We start from the raw sequence: 21136 nt of genomic DNA on the forward strand, positions 1-21136 counted from the left end.
AACAAATACTATTTATGCCACTTTAGCAGTCTAAGCTTGTTATTAAAATTACATAAAAAAGGCAGTTACAGTATTTTTCACAATGTACTTGCTTTTTAAAGCATTTTATAGTGTATATGTTTGTAAATATTGAGCATTTTCATTTAGATATGTTTACGCAGAACTTTGTTCTTAGGTCTGAGAGAGTAAATATCGAACAACAACCTCGTTTTTGCTCTAAAAATTGCAAAAATACTGTTTTTCTCCAGATTGTGACTTTGATACCTAAATTAGCGTATTTATGGAAAGCTGTGTATGGTTTGCTTTCATTCAAATACAAAAAGTTACTGGTACCAGTTACATATGAAAGTTATTTGACCTAGAAAATGTGAAAAATCACTGTGTGATTTTTAACATGTGAAAAAACATCTTAAAATCTGTCTTTGTGTAAATAGACAAAGTAAATGTAAGAATTCATTGTGTGTAAAAGATATCGAGCTCAAATCAGCTTGATAAAGGCGCTATTTGATCTATAGATTAATTGTACATTTCATCATTTTATTTAGGCAAAAAAGTTATTCCAATATCTTAGGAAGAAAAGTATGTTCAGAATCTTTTTTATCTCTAATTGTCGGAAATTATGTAAATATATTATGATTGTTATTTGAGACTAGGAACTTATCGTTAAAGCGGAATAAGGAACTTATGATTATTGAGTATTTTAAAAGGGTCAAATTAAGACGGCATTGTCTTTTGTTGATGCCTGTGAACAAGTAAGGAGCATGAATTGGAATTGATGTATAACTTTGACTAGAAATTTAAATTGATGACATTTGAGAGTTGTTTTTGACTGCGCGCTAGCTTTAGATAGTATACAGTCCCATAGAGAACTGGCGGACGCATAACTGCTTTGTGCTAACGTGCAAAAGAGAAATTAGCTACACCAAGAACTAAGGTACCTATACGTACATCGCTGCTTTTTATCACAGAAAACATATTTCGCAATTGTCAGTACAAATTTTAAAAAACTCAGTCTGCAGTTTATTCAGTTGAAAAAATAGTAAATTGGATATGTGTCCAACTTTACGGAATCAAAACTTTGAAATAAACTGTAGAATCCCAAGATAAAGAACAATGAAAAATACATCAATTTATGAAAAAGATATCGCGTGTACTTTTAAGTTTTCATGTCTTTTATGAAAAGAATTTTTGTAAAGGAAAAAGCCACACATTGACAACAAAAAATCCCGTTTTCGGTCCATGCCTCGCGAGACCCCGAGATAATTGAGAACTAGACGTTAATTAAGGGAAATAGATAATCGTTGTTGTCCATAAAGCCCATGGATGGTTTGCTCGTGATACATGAGAAACAGTAAGTATAAAACGTTTAAGGTCGTCTTAACTTATAAGTGCCAAAAAACGGCACAGTGTCAAAAAAAGTTAATTGAAACGTTGCTTGATTTATTTAATAAGAAGAACTTTTGTAAACAAAGAGATAGAACTCAAAAGCAAAAAACCCCCGTTTTCGGTCCATGCTTCCCGATACCTTCTTAAGCGTAAGGCACTAGAACGCTGCATGTTAACGTTTCGGTAGGAGATTTCGGCCCCTTCCACGCTATCCTACTTGGGGATGTCAATAGCAAGCTTCCGCCCATCAGACCCCGAGATCACCTGCGATAGGCTTTGCTCGGGGTACGCAGGGAGAGTGCGGTCGCGACCCGAAACGTCTGGACCCCTAAGCCACTGCATACATATCGCACCCAGCTTCCACTGCTAGTTGACATATATTAAACATATATTTAGCTTTATATTTATATACATAAATTCAAAGCCTTACGAGAGTTGTGGTATTATTGAAGTCACTACTGCGCATGCCCAGACGATTTCTTCAATAATTTGCGACTAAGTGAGCTGAATGCCACAACTTTAGTGCAAGTACATATGGTTAGTCGTTGCCATGACTATAAACAGTTAGTGGAGTGGACTGCGCATGCGCTAAAGAACTGCGGATGATTTCTTTATTAATTTGTTACTAAGCATGCTATTTAGGTCAAAATCGGTGCTAGTTGATGGAGTGTGGATGCAGTTGGTCGTTGCCATGACCATCAACTTGGGCAGTAGGTCAAGTTGAGTGCGCATGCGCAAATGATTCATCTGAAAATATGTGACTGAGCGAGCTAATCCTCGATAGTTGGTACTGGTACATACAGTTAGTCGTTGCTATGAACATGAACATGAAGAGTTGGTAGAGTTGACTTGGCATACGCGCAGAAGGGTCGCTAGTGTCGGGGCCTTTTTTTTCTCCTCTCGTATGTTGTGCTGCGCATATCGGCAGCAATCTTTCCAGCAAGATATTTTGGGCTCTTCACTTGTTCCCAACTACTGAAATGGCACGACGTCATTTGATATATTGAAATATTTTTGATTTTATTGTGAAGAAATGACGTCGTGTAATTGCAGTGGTTGGAAACAAGTGAAAAACCCTAATTATCTTTCTGGAATGATGGGGGACCTGAGAACGCGGTGTACACTTCTAAAGAGTGGCCCTTCTGTTTAATTTTTATCATGTGGTAAGACTCAACATACTATATGCAAATTTAAGTACATATTCTTGGATTCCAACCAACCTCCAGGGAATTATCAAATAATGTGGCTCGCAAACCTAGGCTGCTGGCAACAATAGCATAAAATATTCATTTGCATTGATCCAAACATGGCAGTCTTGACGCAAAATAAGCACCAGGAATATTTCATAAACAAATTCTAAATAGGCAGATTGCGCCAATAACACTGTCGTGGTCTTGTCGAATTTTTCACAGATGGTTTAAAAAATTGTCCTTGGTTAAAGCGGTTTACAAGTTCTCAACCGATTTAGCCAATAATTTACTTAAACTAAGACCTCGTTTACATTGCACTGGATTGCTACCAAGGAAGGTTTAATTTTCTATGTGTTAAAAGTCGGTGATACGGTCCAATATCCCAGACACAATTAAATAAATTGAATCTATCAACTTAATAAGAATTTAATCCAAACAGTTACCCTTTAAAGCAAATGAAGATGTTGTGATGAGCAAATCCGGTATAGCGCAAACGCAGCTTAAATGAAAGAAGGCAACTGCGTGTCGGAAAAATATAGTGACGACTGTTTGCATTGAAAGACAGTTTAATAAATTAACACTCATATATAAACATTTTATGATTAAACTGTTACAATTTGACTTACAGCTAAAATTATTCAACGTGGAATTATATCCCTCGTAATATTTATGATTTTTTTAACAGTTCATCATCGATTCACACATTATACAGGCAGGCATAAAAAACAATCGCGTCATCCTTAGCCAAAGTCTCCAGTCCTTACAAATAATGAAAACTAATGAAACAGATTGAGAAAAGGACAAAATGATAAGGATCTGGAACTTACATTAATGTGCTATTTCTGCACTGGTTTTCAGATGACATAATTTGTTGTGATTTGAGTAAGTTCCTCTGTGGCAGTTAGTCAGTAAAATGCTGTTTTAGTTGGCTGGAAGTGTTTCAAATCCGATTTTTACAAGAATTCGCCAATCGTATCATCCATAAAAACCAATTTATTGATAATCATGATTTATGTATTCATACTGCAGAACAATGAAACACAACAAACTACGACAAAGTATGTCATGTGAAAACAAGTCCTATCGCATTTTTCTTTGTTGTGCATAAACATTGGATTCGTCTACAACAATTTGTGGGGTTCTTCAGTTTATCCTAAAGAGTAATGAAAAGTTTAGATCTTTCCGCTGATTCCGTAGATGAATAATCTGTTTTAGTATCCTCAAGTCCATTAGCATCTCTCATAACAAACTCACGTGGCGTAAACATATTTTCGTGTAAGTTTGTGTCCTTTGAAAATTAACGGGAAATTTCATCTTCATTTTGTTGCCTAGATAACAAGGCAAATTCGTCATGTAAGTCTGACTCAAGGCGCCCAACAGAACCCATCCTATCCATCAGGGGCGGATCCAGGCTGGTGCAACTGATGCGAGTGCATCAGTCATAAAATTGAATAATTAATCTTTCACAACATATTATAACTTACAATCAATACGAGCAAAATGCAAGAAATATAACAGATTGGAACGTTTATAGTTTCTAAATGCTTTAAATACCTTAACACTGACAATATATTGACAACAAATGCAGATTGATGATTGAGAATTATTGTTAAAAACCTTCGTCGATTGTTTACATGTGAGTATCATTTTGATTACAGCCGCATATATAGCGCATATATATGAGTGTAACTCCAAGGCTGCAAGTATCAACAAACATGTTGTGTACCGGTTTGCTAAATCTCATATATTTTAGTCATAAATATATTAATTATGTAAATTTTAGCCCCCTTTAAAAAAGACCAAAAGGTGGAGTGTAAGGCAAGGCATCCTTTCCTAATCCTACTCCTTACAATTGTATAGATTTGTGGCTTTGTAGGTATCCTTCGAATTTTTAATTGGTTGCAAAAAAGATTGTTTTAATTGCTTACTCAATCTGTTGGCACTAGTACTCTATATAATATTTTATTTGCAACAGTAGATTAAAATAAAAAAATGAAAAGCAAATAGCAGTTGATCTCAAATAGCTCTAATTTACAACGAAATGACAGAAGAAAAAGTCAAAAACGAATTATTTATTCATGAGCTAAATATTCAATAGTGCTAAAATGCAAATATGAAGTATAAATTTTTACCTTGCGCCACCATCTTGAGATTTTAACTAGTCACCAGGCTCTGTATTCACATCAAGACATCATTATATTACATAGTGAATGCGCAAGTAAACCAAGGAGAAAATACGCTTTATTTAATATTTTGATGTGACATCGGATAAACACTATTTCAGACATAAGAGCATAAATAAGGAACGTTAAAGATAATTTTTAGTTTTGATTTAAATCTTCTTTAATCATCAAAGAAGATTAAAGAAAAAAATGATTAAAGAATAAATACCATCCCTGAAACAGATTAAAGTGCAGCTGTGCGAATTTTGAAAACTACAGTTTCCTAAGAGTCAGAGAGAACGATCAAAATAAAAGGTTCCTTTTCTTAATTATTTTATGTTAACATATTTATAGGTCTTCTATTGTTTTAGGCTAAGATACATGATGATAGTATATTTATGATTCTTGGTAACTATATTATGCATTTCTTGGTCTGGCAAAAAATTGAATAATGCATGTGAAATGACTAATTGTGTATTTTACAGTGTTTTCAAACTATAATATACCTAAGAAACCTAACCATTAACCTTAAAAAGGAAATTGTCTACAAATAAAGTAACATTATTTATGATTATAGATGTCATGAAGTATATGTTAGTAATTGGTGCTTGTGTTATTTTATACATAGGGTCTCAATATGTTTTCATGTGACATCAAAGTGCTATGATATACTACCTATATAGTTTTACACTCGACTGTGCAGGAAATCTACTTACTATTTTAAACTATTTGGATTTTTATACAAACATCTCCAACCAGCTCCACTGAAAACACCTTATTCATGACATTTTCTCTGATTTATCAAAACATGTGTTTATAACATACACCAAGTACTCTCATCATTTTTATGTAGCTTGAATGTAAATGTAAATTTGGTATTTATCAATTTCTTTCTTTGAATATTGCAAATACTTTTTTATGTTTAGTACACTGGCTGAATGTAACTGTGTGTACTATGCATGCTCCATTTCAATGGTAGGGAATGAAAATTTATCACTCTATCTATGTTGCCTTACCAGCATTGAATTTTTTCAGAATGCAGAATATTATGCTCACCATCCATTAATTCATAGAGAACATAAGGATGGGGCATTTACATGTTTTCAAAATGCATTTGCTTTGTGTTTGTCTAATACTTCCCTTTCAGTATGTGAATAGCACAGACATATTGCAACAGCTGTGGAAAAAGCTAAGAATAATGCATACAGTTTTATGCATTCATCAATGATGTGTATGTTCTCATTGGTATGTGTTACATCCTGCATGATTACATCATACTACCCAATTGGAAATGATTCTTTACCAGACTTGGTATTCTCTTTGAACATTGCTTGTATTATCATGTTCCATGTATACTACCTCTTGCACACAGGAAGAAAGATGATGCATTAATTTTTGTAGTGTATTGTATTGTTCTTTTAATTTTCATTGCAAAAAATGACGTGCTTCATCTTTCTATTGCTACCAAGGAACAATACTATGATTATGACAATGGATGAAACTGTTTTGATTTGATTTTGGTGAGACTTGGCAAACACAAGTAGTATGTACGGACAAAATTTAAAATTGGCCAAAATTTTCGAATTTTTTTCCCGTTCAGATCATGAATAGGGTTTTCCTATCTTCCTTCATATATATACTAAAAACAGGAAATCGCTTTTCTGAGAGTTTAATTTTATAAAATTTTATAGACTATGACGAAAGATCCTAGTGATGTGGAATCATGTCAAAAAAATACACTGAAAACCTAATTCTAATCGAAGATGATTTTCGTAAAATGTGTCGTGGAAAATTTGAAAGTTTATGTAGAAAATTCTGTATGTTTGACATTTTATCCATTGTTGAAATGTATCTGTAATACAAAACTACGTGTAAACAAGTTGTAATCAACCATATTATTATATAAAGTAAACGTACATAATATCATAATCTATAAAAAAATGTAAAATGATGAAGTTTTATTTCTGTTAAGAATAAAATCTTATTGACAAATCAAATGATTTACTGAATTACATTATCTTGGACAATTGACAAATCAACCCGTAAGATTTTCTTTTGAAGTTACATAAAGTTATTGCGTGGATTCCGCAAGACAATGCTGTTGATTGCTATCTACCATGCCGCTTGTACTGCCCACCAACCAGAGATGACCGCGATTGCATTAAAATAAAATTAAAAAAATCTGTTTATGATGTGTTTCCAAAGGAGAGGCAAACCTCGACATATTTTGTAATTAAAAGAAATCTTGAAAAAATCAATCTATTGTAAATCTTGACATTCAGTTTTTCCGTTGGGACTTGTTAATCCTTTAGATTGATTTACCAATAAATTCATGCATTGTAGGAATCATAAATGTCTGGAATATGATATCGAAATAAAAATTAAGAATTATTTTGTCTAACTCAAAATGGATGACGATCTTAGAAAATGACGTCAGATATTGCACTTATGAATTATTATGTTTCCAATCATTTATGATTTATAAAACATCAAGCACAACATAGAGTACCATTTCTTCGATTGCAATGTTTATGATTGTACAATGAATGCAAATTATAAATTATTAGTGAAAACATTTCATTTTTTCGAAAAACGATCTGAGCTCAACCAATCAAATCAATCAATCAATCAAACAGAATTTGCAAATTAATCATGACTACACGTTAAAAGAATATTATAACGGTTTTTTGTTTCGCATTATTGTTACTTTTTAAAAAAAATAAAAGATGTTTTTCGTGTTTGCACTGGCTTATGCAAGTGTGTCTGGGGTAAAAACTCTTGAGCATGTGCAATCCTCAACATTCGGTTTTGGGCTTGCACTGATCTGCTCTCGAATTCTCCCAAAGGTCTCCTCGGTTTGCATAAGCCTGTGCAAACACGTGCAGTAAACATCTTTTATTTATTAATTTGTGTATGAATTACATCATTTGTAAATAACATCCTTGCTTTATTAGAGAAAATATTTACGAAATGCTAAAACGTCAATGGTTTTCACAGAATTTGTTTACAATAGAGTACATTTACACTCCTAGATCAAAACATGAGACATTTTCGTTTTCTTTAACGACTTTTTTTACCCTTTTTTTAGAAAGAACACTTGTAATTCGATCAAACCTTTGTAATCTTCGTCGTTAAGTTCTTACACCTCAACAACATAACGACATAGCGACATGATTGCAGATGGTGTTAAAACATTTAACTAAAATACATAGAATGCCACTTGTAATTCAAAACCCTAATAATATTTTTAAGCCGTGATTTTACCCCAGAAACGCGAAATTTTACCCCAGACACGTTTGTGAAGTCAATCAATTTATACTCCGAGCGAGAGTCTCGAAACACTTAATCACGCGTGTCTAGAGGTAAAATCTTGCGTGTATGGTGTAAGATTTGGGCATTTCGCTTCAATTATTAGTTTTAGGTAGCGTTCCATTAATTTTAGTACAATTTGTTATAACGACTACACTTGGTAACCTGGCAAACATGTCGCTGAGTAGTAACAACCTAGCGTCAACGACGGTGTGTTACACACATAGCTACCTAACTTCCTGGAAGTGGTATCTTTCCTATATTGAGTTAGATGGTATATGCCTGAACACAGGCTAAAAAAATAGTCAAATAAAACAAAGTGCAAAGTTTGTTTCGCCAAAATATTCTTAATGAACGTACTAAGACTAGATTAAGTTACAAGATAAAATGCATCGATTTGTGATAACTCTTTCTTCATTTTTTTTCATTCTCTCTTACATCGAGGAAGAGCACTTACAATTAGTTTGCTTCTTTATGTCAGGTTTTGTTGATGATAAAAAATTCGTACAAGTTTAAAATGGGATCTTAGAAATTTTCAAGAAAAACAATAAATAAAATGTTTTTGTAATCAAGTATTCTCTACCTGATTTTTCAAAATACCATACCCTAATATTTAAGTTACCTGAGATAAAAGCACTAAAATGTCAAATGTTTCAACTCTGTTTTAACGTAACACGAAGGGGGAAAGATATGCAATAAATAGAACTTTTATTTTGTGTAATTTACCATGAAAAACATCACAGAAAATATTTTTTTGTTTTTGTGGAATGTTCATTGTAATCAAATCACTTTGATATTTTTGCAAGAAGTCGCTGAGACAGGTATTATTTGAAAATATTGAAGCATCATTTAGCACCGGGATGTACATTTTGATAAGTCTTAACATTAAGAAACGATTTCTTCAAGTTTAATGCCTTTCTAAACCTCTATTGATTACTGATCATCAAGATTAAATAGGAAAAAAATCAAGTGAATGTAATGTATTAAAATAAGTTTCGTTTAATATTTTGAGCTGATTTTTGAAGGTCCTATCGGATTATTTCGTAACATTTGTATTGTGTCAATGTTTTCATTTCATTGCGGTTTTGTTTTGACATTTCGAGTTCTAGCCCAGATTTAGTTGTGAAATGAGATAATTAACAACTGTGGATTATGTAGCTAAATATTCTTTTGTTCGATTATATGGTGTTAAGAAATGCTTATTGAACTTCTTGCTGAAATTGCAACCAAAGGAAAACTAAAATTTATTAAAAGTGATAATTGGGGACATTTTGTAGGATATGAGTTCAAATTTCTTTTAAGTAATAGTCTAATCAAGCAGGAGACATTGTTCGTTAAGACTTATTCGCCTTACCAAAATGGGACGGGAGAAAGAGACTGGTTAAATTGATTCAATATGGCAAGATGGTTACTAGTTGAATCAAAATTACCAAATTTTAGTTCATGAAAACCTATGCAGTAATGGCATCTGCAAATATTGCAAACAGATGTAACAATAATAGGTTTGAAATAATAGGTTTGAAATAATTGCAGGTGAGGATCTAACGATATTCAAGTCTAATCTTAGCAAAATGCATGGTTCGGTTCAGTGTGTTTTTGCTTATACGTACAGAATCCCAGAAAGCTCGAGCCAAGAGGTAAAAGAGGCATTCATGTGGGATGTGATAAGAGCAGTCCAGTTTACCTAGTATATCACTCAGAAACCACGAAAATAGAGCGAGTAAGGTAGAATTTTTGATGGAGTCGATAAATTTGTGATTGACAAAAGTAAAACGGATAATGATATATGTCAATCACTTTGTACTATAAACCTGCTGCAATTCAGAGAAAGAAACTTTCAAAGAGTAGGTCACAATCTTCTTTGCTAAAACGAAAATGCAAGAGGTGTACAGGTAAGCGAGTGGGAAGAGCAGCTGATTTAAAAAGTGAAAAGATTGAAGTATTTGAAGAGAAGCTTGAAAAAGAAGAGAAGCAGGAGAAACGCAAATTACAAGTAATTAAAGAGCAACTAGCAAATAAGATGAAACTGAACAACAATGAAAAAATTAAAAATTCTGAGGAGTGTTACGTAGATATTCAAGGAATAAAGTTTTCATATGCTCAGAAGACGTGCTTCTAAATCTAAATGTATGGCTTTCAGATGACCATATTGATGCAGGACAGAAATTATTACGTGATCTTAGTGCCGGAGTGGGAGGTCTGAACACAGTTTTAGCAGTCACATACAGTAACAAACTCATAAATGTTCCTGAAATATCACCCAAGAAATTCAATGTCACAATATTGGTCACCATTTGGTGGTGCATGGATTTTCATGGGCCGTTTGTATTAGTAAGTTAATGGCAGAAGATTTTCTAAATATCTTAAACAACAACAATATTTTTCGTTGAAGTTTGAAATGGAGAGTAAAGTTAATGGGAAGTTAACTTTTCTTGTTAGAATGAAAAAAATTCAAAGAAATATGCTTATTGAAACAAAATAAAGATCTTTATTTAATAAAATGACACAGGTGTACACCATAACTGCGGTGAGGATGAAACATATATGATTTATAAATATTCCTAGATAAAACTATCCGTAAAGAAACTTTATTATATGGTTGGCTCAACTCCGGTTAATAAACATACTTTGAATGACTCAGAGACGTTCTTGTCAGTCAATTTTTCATGTGATGGAACGACGGTCTATTACAAGTAACATGATTTACATAAACCTATAGTTATTTTTGTTCAACAAAACAAAAGTTATGAAAACGCAAATCAAGTAGCTAAAGCAAAACAAGAAAAAACATATACGGATAAAAGTCGAAGAAAGAAGATTTGGAAAGTGAGTTAATTGAGGAAAACTAAAGGAGTGAAGGCGTTAACCCTTGCAAGAAAGCGACGAAGCGAAAAGAAACAAAGCTTCGTTTTTAGGTCATCTAACGCCATGTAATAAATGTTTCTTTACCTCGCTTTCAAAAACATTTCAGTCTGATAAATCTTCGTGAAACACCCCCACGTACTTAGCATTAGCTTAGTCATCAATGCTTAACTATTTTCTCAATCTAACGAGGGTAAGACAGAGTTTAAATTTTAGGTATTTCTGTACTGTACCGAGATTACATAAATTGCACGTGCCTGACACTAAGTCCTTGAACTAATCAAAATATTTAATGGATTCTTTTCCCCATTAGCGTCACTAATGACACGTGTAATGATACACGATTTACTTATATTTTATACTGCAACACTGCAACATGCATTGACGTGAATTTCGTTGCGCTATCGAGTAGCTCGAGTGGACGCCTGATAGGTTTCTTGTTCATTATAATACATGTAAAAGTTACATTGATAAAGTTTTATTGATCCTTAGAATCTTACATTAAAGACAAATCGGTATTGACGATTCATATCATTAAAATAGACGATACTCCGAACATACAAACTTCCGTAAGCATTTATTCACTAAAATTTTACATGAGTTAAATGTAGACGAGAAAGCGTGTTTTCTGTTTGCTTATTTTTACCAACATTAACACGCAAGTTAAATTGGCGCGGATAATTATGAGTTAAATTAACACGATGATATGTGCTGAGACGTTACGAGAAAATGAAATTTGATTTATTTCTCTCTTCAAAGCCACACGCAACATGCGCGCAATAACGACACATTTTTGAAATGTGGTTAAACAGCATTAAATACAATGCAATTTATGTTCGTTGTTTATTTTTCATCAATACGTACGTCATTGAACGAGTAGCGTAAAGTCATCACAGACGTATATTACCTGGTAATTACATTTGTGTGCATGCTCTTAAACTTCTTTATTTTCAAAAAATTACATAAAATTATTTCCCTGTTTTCAAAGATCGATTCTCTTAAAATCTTGAAGCTGTAATATTTTACAAAAAATAAAGCCGATTGGAGATAATGAAGGAATAAGTATGAATGGAATTGGAAATGCTTACTTTTCTGCGTATATTCTCAGAATTTTAGAATATTTAACTGTTATCACATTTCCAAAGAAAATTCAAAATTTCTAGAAAAAATTTTGGCGGAGATGGGCTGAGCAGATCTACAACATCATAGAGACTTTAGCCACTGCTGCTAAAGTTTATATTAGAATTTCGTTTAGCTAAAAAAATCTTTTCGTTTATCGTTTACCATCAAGTGATCAAACAATTTTGAATAAATATAACTGAAAAATATAATTGCTCTTAGCAATATTAGGATGATTTAAAAAGTGGCCCTTGTCAGTTGAGTTCACACCTGCAGTCGAAAATTTCAAACAGTTGTTAAATGAACATAAAAGAAGTTGCAAAAATACTGCTGATGCATTCAAGTTCGTAAGTTTTATGTATGATATGCATGTTATGTTTGTGCAAATTTTGTCCTTATTATAAATGCTCACTAACACTCACACTCATTGAGTGCAACACAGGCCTTGAAAAGATCTTAGATGACTTTGTAGCCATGCTAAGTAATTGTGAATGGGGGTAACCTATTATACAAACGTTATTCTTGATGTTACATCTAAATTCTCTACTGATTTATGAACGTTTTTTATTGAAACAGAAGTCAACGAATGTTGGTTTTATCCTTGCATTAATAGCGTTGGTTCTACAGATGTAAGTCTTTCATTTTTTAAAAATATCTGTTAAAATAGCACTTCTACTATGCAATAATAGCGACCGTTCTTTTTATCGCCATTTTTTTACCGATTTTGCATTAAGCTTACTTGGTGAACCATGAATTTTGCTCGGCTTATCGCTGCTAAGCTTTTGAGGCTACCCACATGTACGCACTGCGTGCTTATTTTACTATTTCATTGCGGGCGCAACATGCAATATTTGATCGGCGTTTGCTGAGTGTAGCGCGAGTCAGACTGCGCACCTAATAGAATTACGTCAATGTAATTAAGCTGTTGAATAATTTAAACATTAAAAGGAAATTATTTTTGAGTTGTTTAATTTTTGCAATTAGTAATAAATTTTCCCTGTCACACAATTCATTGTTGTCCTTTCAATAATCTGAGTCAAAAGCAATGTAAAAAAAGAAACATTTCTTTGCAGATTCTTTTTTGCAGAAAGCGTGTTTTTTTTAGAGACTGTTCGAATAAAATTGAGAGAACGTTTTTGCAATCAATGGCAATGTAATATTTTTGAAAACGAATTGTTGAAAAATCATTATTATCATTAGAAAAATTGCTCAAAAGTATACTCTAATGATGTACATTTATGCATATTGCACGAGTAGTGTGCCTAAAAAACTTAAACTTGACATTATATTAATGAAACACAAACATACAAAGTACGCCAAAATTTATCACAGGAAAATGAAAAAGTGTGTGCAGGTACGTGCTTTTATACATTCGGCGAAAACGAAAAAAACATTTCCTTAATGAGTATTTTAACTTATAAAAACGTAAGTCGAAAATTTTGATCTGAAAATGTTTAAGCAGGGGGGGGTCTGCAACCACTAATGTGTCTTTTTTGTCCTTATTTTCTGAATTTTTGAGAGAGGAAAAGGAATGAAAACATTGAAATGAACTAAATTTGTTAAAAACATGAGAAATTAAAATCATGTGAAATAGGATGAATAAAGATAATTACCTAAGAAACTAGCCTTGTTTGAGTTCGACGTACATTAGAAAGTTTCATGTTATGTTAAGAAAAAAAGGGTAAACCATGTTATAATGAACAATAAAAATTGAACAAAAGTTGCTTATAGACAATACTCCGTTTTTGGCTTTATAGTATCTTATCTATGAGCGAAAACTAACATCTGCAGTGCACATTTTTCTTTTAGTTTATAGAGACACTTGAAATAGTTGACCGATTTGAATAACGTCAACTTAAACATATTTTTTCCCGGGGTGTTGTTACAAGGAATAAAATAATTTGGTCTGTTTTTTTTCAATGTAAATAGTATTTCTTGGAATTGTTGAAACAATATTTTTGTTGCATATTTTTTATGACACTAAATGTCTGAAATTATGGCTCTTCATCCCAAAGATAACGAAAAGTCCTCAAAATTTGTGTCCCCGTCCACAGAAAAACACTTTTCTTGTGTTGATATCAAAATTCAAAAAGCCAATATTACTAACACTTTAGGACAAGGCAATTTCTACTTAAGTTATATTTTGTCTAAGCTGCTGTATGAGAAGGATTGAAAATAACTCGCAAGAATTCAAAGGAGAAATTTCATTGATAGCCAAATTTCCTTTTCAATGGTAAGCAAGGAAAACATAAAGAAAACCTAAAATTAAGAGCCTATCACATAATTTAAGAACAATAGCTCTTATGGATTAAACTTCCTTATCAAGACCATACATTTCATTTATCATAGTCATATTTATACGTAATCCAACAGATAATCTAACACAATATTTATCTTATAAAATACTTAAAGCATTAAGAAGCATTTTTGTATGTTTTTTTAAACATTTTCTGTAGTTTAGAGTAGCACAGCCATGCATCATATATACATAGCTACCATTTGGTAATTTGACTAGTCTAAAATTCTTTAAAAAAATTTTACCGTTTCGCAAATCATTTTATCATCTATATTTATCCTTATGATGAAAACAAAAACGAAATGATTGATCACAACCAATGATAAAGTTCTACTAATTGATATTTATGAATGTCTGGAAATGTATTATATCATATTTCCATTAATACGTCAGAGAAAATAGTAGCTACATCAAAAATATTTGAAGAAAACATCATTAAGTATTTTCATTCTAAATACAGATAACAAAAAAATGTTCTTCGACTATCATAGACATTTAAAAATTATAAAATATTTGCAAAGTGTTTTACGTTTTTAGATGGGAATGATAGTAAACTAAACTTGAATGCATGTGTGATAAAATATATTTCATTGCACATTAAAACTAAGATTTAGGATTGAGGGAAATAATCAAGAAAGAGAGGTAGATAATGCAACAAATTGAAATCGGGCAAATCATCATCAAACATCAATACAGAAGTCATTATAAAAAGCAATAAATACATGCAGAACAAATGATACATTTCTCTGCTCTTGTTTCTTCTGTTATAATTATTCAATATTGCAAGAATATTTTTGACAGATGGCAAATGCCTTTTAATTGTCTGAAACAAAACATTTGAAGAAGCAAGAATTTTTTAATAATGCAAAGTAGCATTCCTCTATATAGCTTTTTAGACTTTCCTTACTTTAGCAGTTATGTGAAAATGCTCATAAATTTCATTGAATTCAAAACTTATATAATTATGAGAGTCGAACTTCCTCTATACAACTGACAGATGTTGTATACAGAATATCATGCATTTCATGTAAAATATAAGTCAAAAATTTTGCTCTGAAAATGTTTAGGGGGTCTGTAACCACTAATGTGTCTTTTCTGTCCTTATTTTCTGAATTTTTGAGAGAGGAAAAGGAATGAAAACATTGAAATGAACTAAATTTGTTAAAAACATGAGAAATTAAAATCCTGTGAAATGGGATGTATAAAGATATTTACCTAAGAAACTAGCTTTGTCTGAGTTCGATGTACATTAGAAAGTTTCATGTTATGTTAAGAAAAAAAAGGGTAAACCATGATATAATGAACAATAAAAATTGAGCAAAAGTTGCTTATAGACAATACTCCTTTTTTAGCTTTATAGTATCTTATCAATGAGCGAAAACTAACATCTGCAGTGCACATTTTTCTTTTAGTTTATAGAGACACTTGAAATAGTTGACCAATTTGAATAACGTCATCATAAACATATTTTTCCCGGGTGTTGTTATAAGGAATTAAAATAATTTGGTCTGTTATTTTCAATGTAAATGGTATTTCTAAGAATTGTTGAAACAATATTTTTGTTGCATATTTTTCTGACAATAAATTTCTGCAATTATGCTCTTTATCCCAAAATAATGAAAAATCATCAAAATTTGTGTCCCCGTCCACAGAAAAGTACTTGTCTTGTGTTAATATCAAAATTCAAAAGCCAATATTACTAGCACTTTAGGACAAGACAATTTCTGCTTCAGTTATATTTTGTCTAAGCTGCTGTTTGAGAAGGATTGAAAATAAACTCGTAGAATTCAAAGGAGAAATTTCATTGATAGCCAAATTGCCTCTTCAATGGTAAGCAAAGAAAACATAAAGAAAACCTAAAATTCAGAGCCTATCACATAATGCAAAAAGAATAGCTCTTATGGATTAAACTTCGTTATCAAGAGCATATTTTTCATTTATCATAGTCATGCTTATACGTAATCCAACAGATAATCTAACAAAATCTTTATCTTATAAAATACCTAAAGCATTATGAAACATTTTTGTATGTTTTTTAATCATTTTCTGTAGTTTAGAGTAGCGCAACCATGCATCATATATACATAGCTGCCATCTGGTAATTTGACTAGTCTAAAATTTTTTAAAAATTTTCAACGTTTCGCAAATCATTTCATCATTTTATATTTATCCATACGATGAAAACAAAAATGAATTGATTTATCACAACTAAATATAAAGCTCTACTTATTTATATTTATGAATGTCTGGAAATGTATTATATCATATTTCCAATGATACGCCAGAGAATATAGTAGCTACATCAAAAATATTTAATCAACCATCATTAAGTATTTTTTTCTAAATAGACATAACAAAAAATGTTTTTTAACTATCATAGACATTTAAGAATTTAAATATTTGCAAAGTGTTTGACGTTTTTAGATGAGAATGATAGTAAACTAAAACTTGAAATCATGTGTGATAAAAAATATTTCATTGCACATTAAAACTAAGATTTAGGATTGAGGGAAATGATAAAGAAAGAGAGGTACATAATTCAACAAATTGAAATAGGGCAAATCATTATCAAACATTAATACAGAAGTCATTATAAAAAGCAAGGAATGCATGTAGAACAAATGATACATTTTTCGTCTCTTGTTTCTTTTGCTACGATTATTAAATATTGCAAAACTATTTTTGACAAATGGCAAATGGCTTTTAGTTGTCTGAAACAAAATATTTGAAGAAATAAGAATTTTTTAATACTGCAAAGTTGCATTCTTCTATTTAGCCTTTTAGACATTCTTTACTTTAGCAGTTCTGTCAAAATACTCATAAATTTCATTCAATTCAGAATTTATATAACTATGAGAGTCGAACTTCTCTATACGACTGGCAGATGTTGTAAAGCTGAATATCATGTATTGTTTAACGGCCTCCATTTCTGTAACTAGACGACATGTAGTTACGAAGAGGCCAGCGAGTCTGTTAAACACTGCGCAACAGACTATTTTGCATTTAATTTTGCTGGCTTAGTTATGCAATAGGTCTTTTCCATTCATCTGGTAAACTAAGTTAACATGAGAAAACTTGAAATCAACCCATTTTAAATTTTTTCTAAACCGCTCTTGGTGAATTTCATATATTGTGTGTTTTTCCTTATAGTGGTCATTGAAATATTTTATTTCTTTCTATGCTTTGGTTTCCTAGAAACCTTTCATCTATTTATTCAAAACACGTTCTAGGTGGGTAAACTCTACTTACATGAATTCTTGTAAACTTGAGTCCTTATAATGAACAATTTGTCTAATCTATTGCAACAAAATTATCTGAAAGCAAACGTGAAAATACTTTTTAGAAAGGAAGTTAAAATCTTACATAATTATAGAAATAAATACTTGATTTATACAACCAAAAAAAGTTTAAGAACAAATGATTACATGATTATATTAATGATAAACCTTTCATATATAAAGTAAATGTTTCACTACGAAAGCTTTAAAGAAATTAGTAATCGTCCACCTTCTAATAAATAGAAAATAAAGATGATATCAAGCTCAACAAAAGTGTTTCTTGGGACTCTCATAATCCTGTCTATTAGTGGCCAAATAGTAAATGGTAATGACGACATATCAATCTGCAAGAAAAGCTTAGAGAGATTAAAAGACAACGTGAAAGAATGGATGGAAACTTGCGTTGATAAAAATGGCAATGACGATAACACAACTGCATGCAAGGAAGTAAAACAATACAACAAAGAAATGATGCAAATGCAAACAGAAATGTGTTTCTACAAAGGTATATTCATTGAATTTGACAAATTTTCATAGTTTCTTCTTCATAGCACCAAAAACAATATTCAACAAAGATAGGTAGAAGTTACGCAGCCAATCTAATTTCAGTTATTAGTAATATTTCTATAGTGAAAAATTCTTTCTGAAAATACTTATTCTGGTCTTTCACCAAATATTATGATCGTAAAGTCTATAAAAATTTGCATTTTTTTTAATCCACTCGCATCGTTGTTACTTAAAGTTTTTTATTATTTATTTAGATGTTTATCCAAAGCCATATTTGATTATTATGAGCTTCGATAAAGTATACTCTGTCGATTCTATTACTGGAGATATTCATGTCAGCACTATTAATGGATCCAGTAAGAATAAATTTGACCATGCATCAAAATATAATGACATAGAAATTGACGTAGTCGAGAATGTGCTTTACTACATTGATGACAAAGACATCAAACGGGGAAATTTTGACTTAACTAGAAACGAAGTTTTTGCGAAAGATGTTTCTGTTCATGATATTACAGTTGACTGGATTGGTCGCCGTATCTTTTACATTGACTCCACAAACATTATCTACCAAATTCATTTGAAAAAAAAAATTACAAGTGTTATGAGGCTTCAACCAGGCTTACAATTTTCCAGCATTGCATTTGACACAAAACATGGGTAAGGCGATATTGAAATTTTTTTTATTTACTTGTAAGCGTAATCAATGTCAATCTATTGGAGGGTTTTCTTAAGTAAGGTAAGATTTTTTATTATTAGAGACGGCATTTTAATTTAATAGAAAAGTTGAATTTTTGAAGTCCGTATCATGGCCTGTTATTTTAGAGGTGCAAGAATAAAAAAAATATTGATTTTCGAGGGAAAACAAAACTCGCTTTTACCCAAGGGAGCAAATATTAAGTATTTTTTGTGTATAAAGAAACAAACGTCATATATTTCGACGGCTTTTCAATAAAATCAACGAGATTTGGCCAGCAATATTTTATTGCGTGACTATAAGGCATTTCAAACCAACTGAAAGGATGAGCTCAGCTCGTGTGATTATTCAGCGCACATGCAGTAGAAAATAACATGCAGATCCTGAAATTGCAAAAATCGACAGCGATATTTATGTTGAACAACCAAAAAGCTTTGAGAAATATGTAACAACGGAGGGATCAATGTTTATAATTGATGAAGTCGTTATATAAAATAAAACGGACCGATAGAAACAGCAATAATATATTAAATAATTACTTTACCGATGAAACTTTAGTCAAATACTCACAGAATATTGATTTGACTACAAAAAAGTAGTCCAACTTCACTGTGCAACTTGGTGTTGTACATTTAATAAGATTACTGGCTTCGGTTAGCCACCTAAGAGCGCTTTTCTTTAGCAGAAAATGCAAATTGCTTGACACCTCCATGGTAATCATATGCTTAATAAGATATGCCCTACACAAAAGATTTCAACAGATTGGGAGCATTAATTTTTGCTTTGCTGTGCCCTTTCATAAACTGTGCAACAATCTCAATACGAAATAGCAATAAAGTTTTAAAAAATTCACGAAGGTGGTGAACGTAAGAAACTTCAACCTTTCGTTTTTTATTGAAGATAAAAAAACTGCGCACATTCCCACGTAAATACATCAAAAATATAAAAAAGAATTTTAGTTTTTAAAAAATGTGGCAATTTAGAAAAAAATCAGTATATCAAGTTTATAGTTTTTCAAGCCTTCTTTTAACTTGCATTGAATGGCGGAGTATACTGAAAAGTCAAGAGCTGCAAATTAACTGTATGCACACTACTCTTCAATAAATTCAGTCACACATCCGATCAAAGCAACCTAAGAGCGCTTTTCTTTGTCAAAAAATGCAATTTGTTTGACGCCTACGTGGTAATCATATGCTTAATAAGATATGCCCTACACAAAAGATTTCAACAGATTGGGAGCATTCTTTGTTTTTAGGCTGTTCCCTTTCATTTACTTTAACCCTTTTTGAGGCAGTGTAAGACATGTGCAACAATCTCAATACGAAATGGCAATAAAGTTTTAAAAAATTGACGAAGGTGGTGGGCGTAAAAAACTTCACCTTTTCGTTTTTCACATTTCCACGTAGTCCCATCAAAAATACAAAAAAGGATGTTAGTTTTCAAAAAATGTGGCAATTTAAAAAAAAATCCTTATATCAAGTTTATAGTTTTTCAAGCCTTCTTTTAACTTGCATTGAATGGCGGAGTATATTGAAAAGTCAACAGCTGCAAATTAATTGTATGCACACTACTCTTCAATAAATCCAATCACACATCCGATCAAATCACCGGAATGGAAAATCGTTCCACTACCTTTAGTTCATGCAGTGTTTCTTAGTGTAATTTAAGCAAACGTTAGATCTGTAGTTGCTCAACTGATGATGAATCTGTGGATAATAATCATGTTAGAGATTAAAAAGAAATTGGCTGAAAAGCCTGTGAAGTGAGAACTTTCTGAATATGTTATAAGTAACTTACGAATTTAAAAAAATTTCCTTTTCTAACGATTCCTATGAACTCTCCATTCATAAGGGCCTTGTAATCAATAAATACAAGTCTTCACTCATCGTTCAAGAAAGTTCCATTGCACTTAACCTCTCTTAGCTTAAGTATATTTTACTTCCCAACTTCTTTATCAAATATTCCATTTGACACCGCCTCTTAAGTCGTAATTTAACACCTTTTGTAAATACAATATCTTGTCTTAACATCTCATTATAAATTATAATTTGACTGAATATGTCTTGACTAAGGACGAAACGTCGGTATAAATTCCATTTTAAAACTTTTGGTCTAATTCTATGGCTCTAATTAAAACTTTATGTTGGGCATTAATTTTTATCATATTACAAGAAAAAATTAATTTCCACGAACACAAAACCCAAAAGAACGTTAGTTAATACGAGAAATTTTTTAAAGAGTTCGGGGCAAGTCTTGTGAACGACAAGAAGACATGGACTTTACTGTTACTCAAATGAGTAATATATTTAATAAATGTATAAAGAATGCAA

At 31.7% G+C, this 21136-nt stretch overlaps 1 long non-coding RNA gene across 1 annotated transcript; it reads right to left on the reverse strand.

Annotated features, from left to right (window-relative positions):
* Nucleotides 1-3124: 3124 nt before the first annotated feature.
* Nucleotides 3125-18011, reverse strand: LOC124457843. Its single transcript, XR_006952831.1, has 3 exons — nt 18001-18011; nt 5566-5573; nt 3125-3233 (listed from the first exon to the last, which is right to left on the reverse strand). It is a non-coding gene; the product is annotated as an uncharacterized LOC124457843 (long non-coding RNA).
* Between the last annotated feature and the right edge of the window lie 3125 nt (nt 18012-21136).

This window comes from Xenia sp. Carnegie-2017, unplaced genomic scaffold (genome assembly GCF_021976095.1).
Source record: "Xenia sp. Carnegie-2017 unplaced genomic scaffold, XeniaSp_v1 HiC_scaffold_6, whole genome shotgun sequence".
NCBI lineage: Eukaryota > Metazoa > Cnidaria > Anthozoa > Malacalcyonacea > Xeniidae > Xenia > Xenia sp. Carnegie-2017.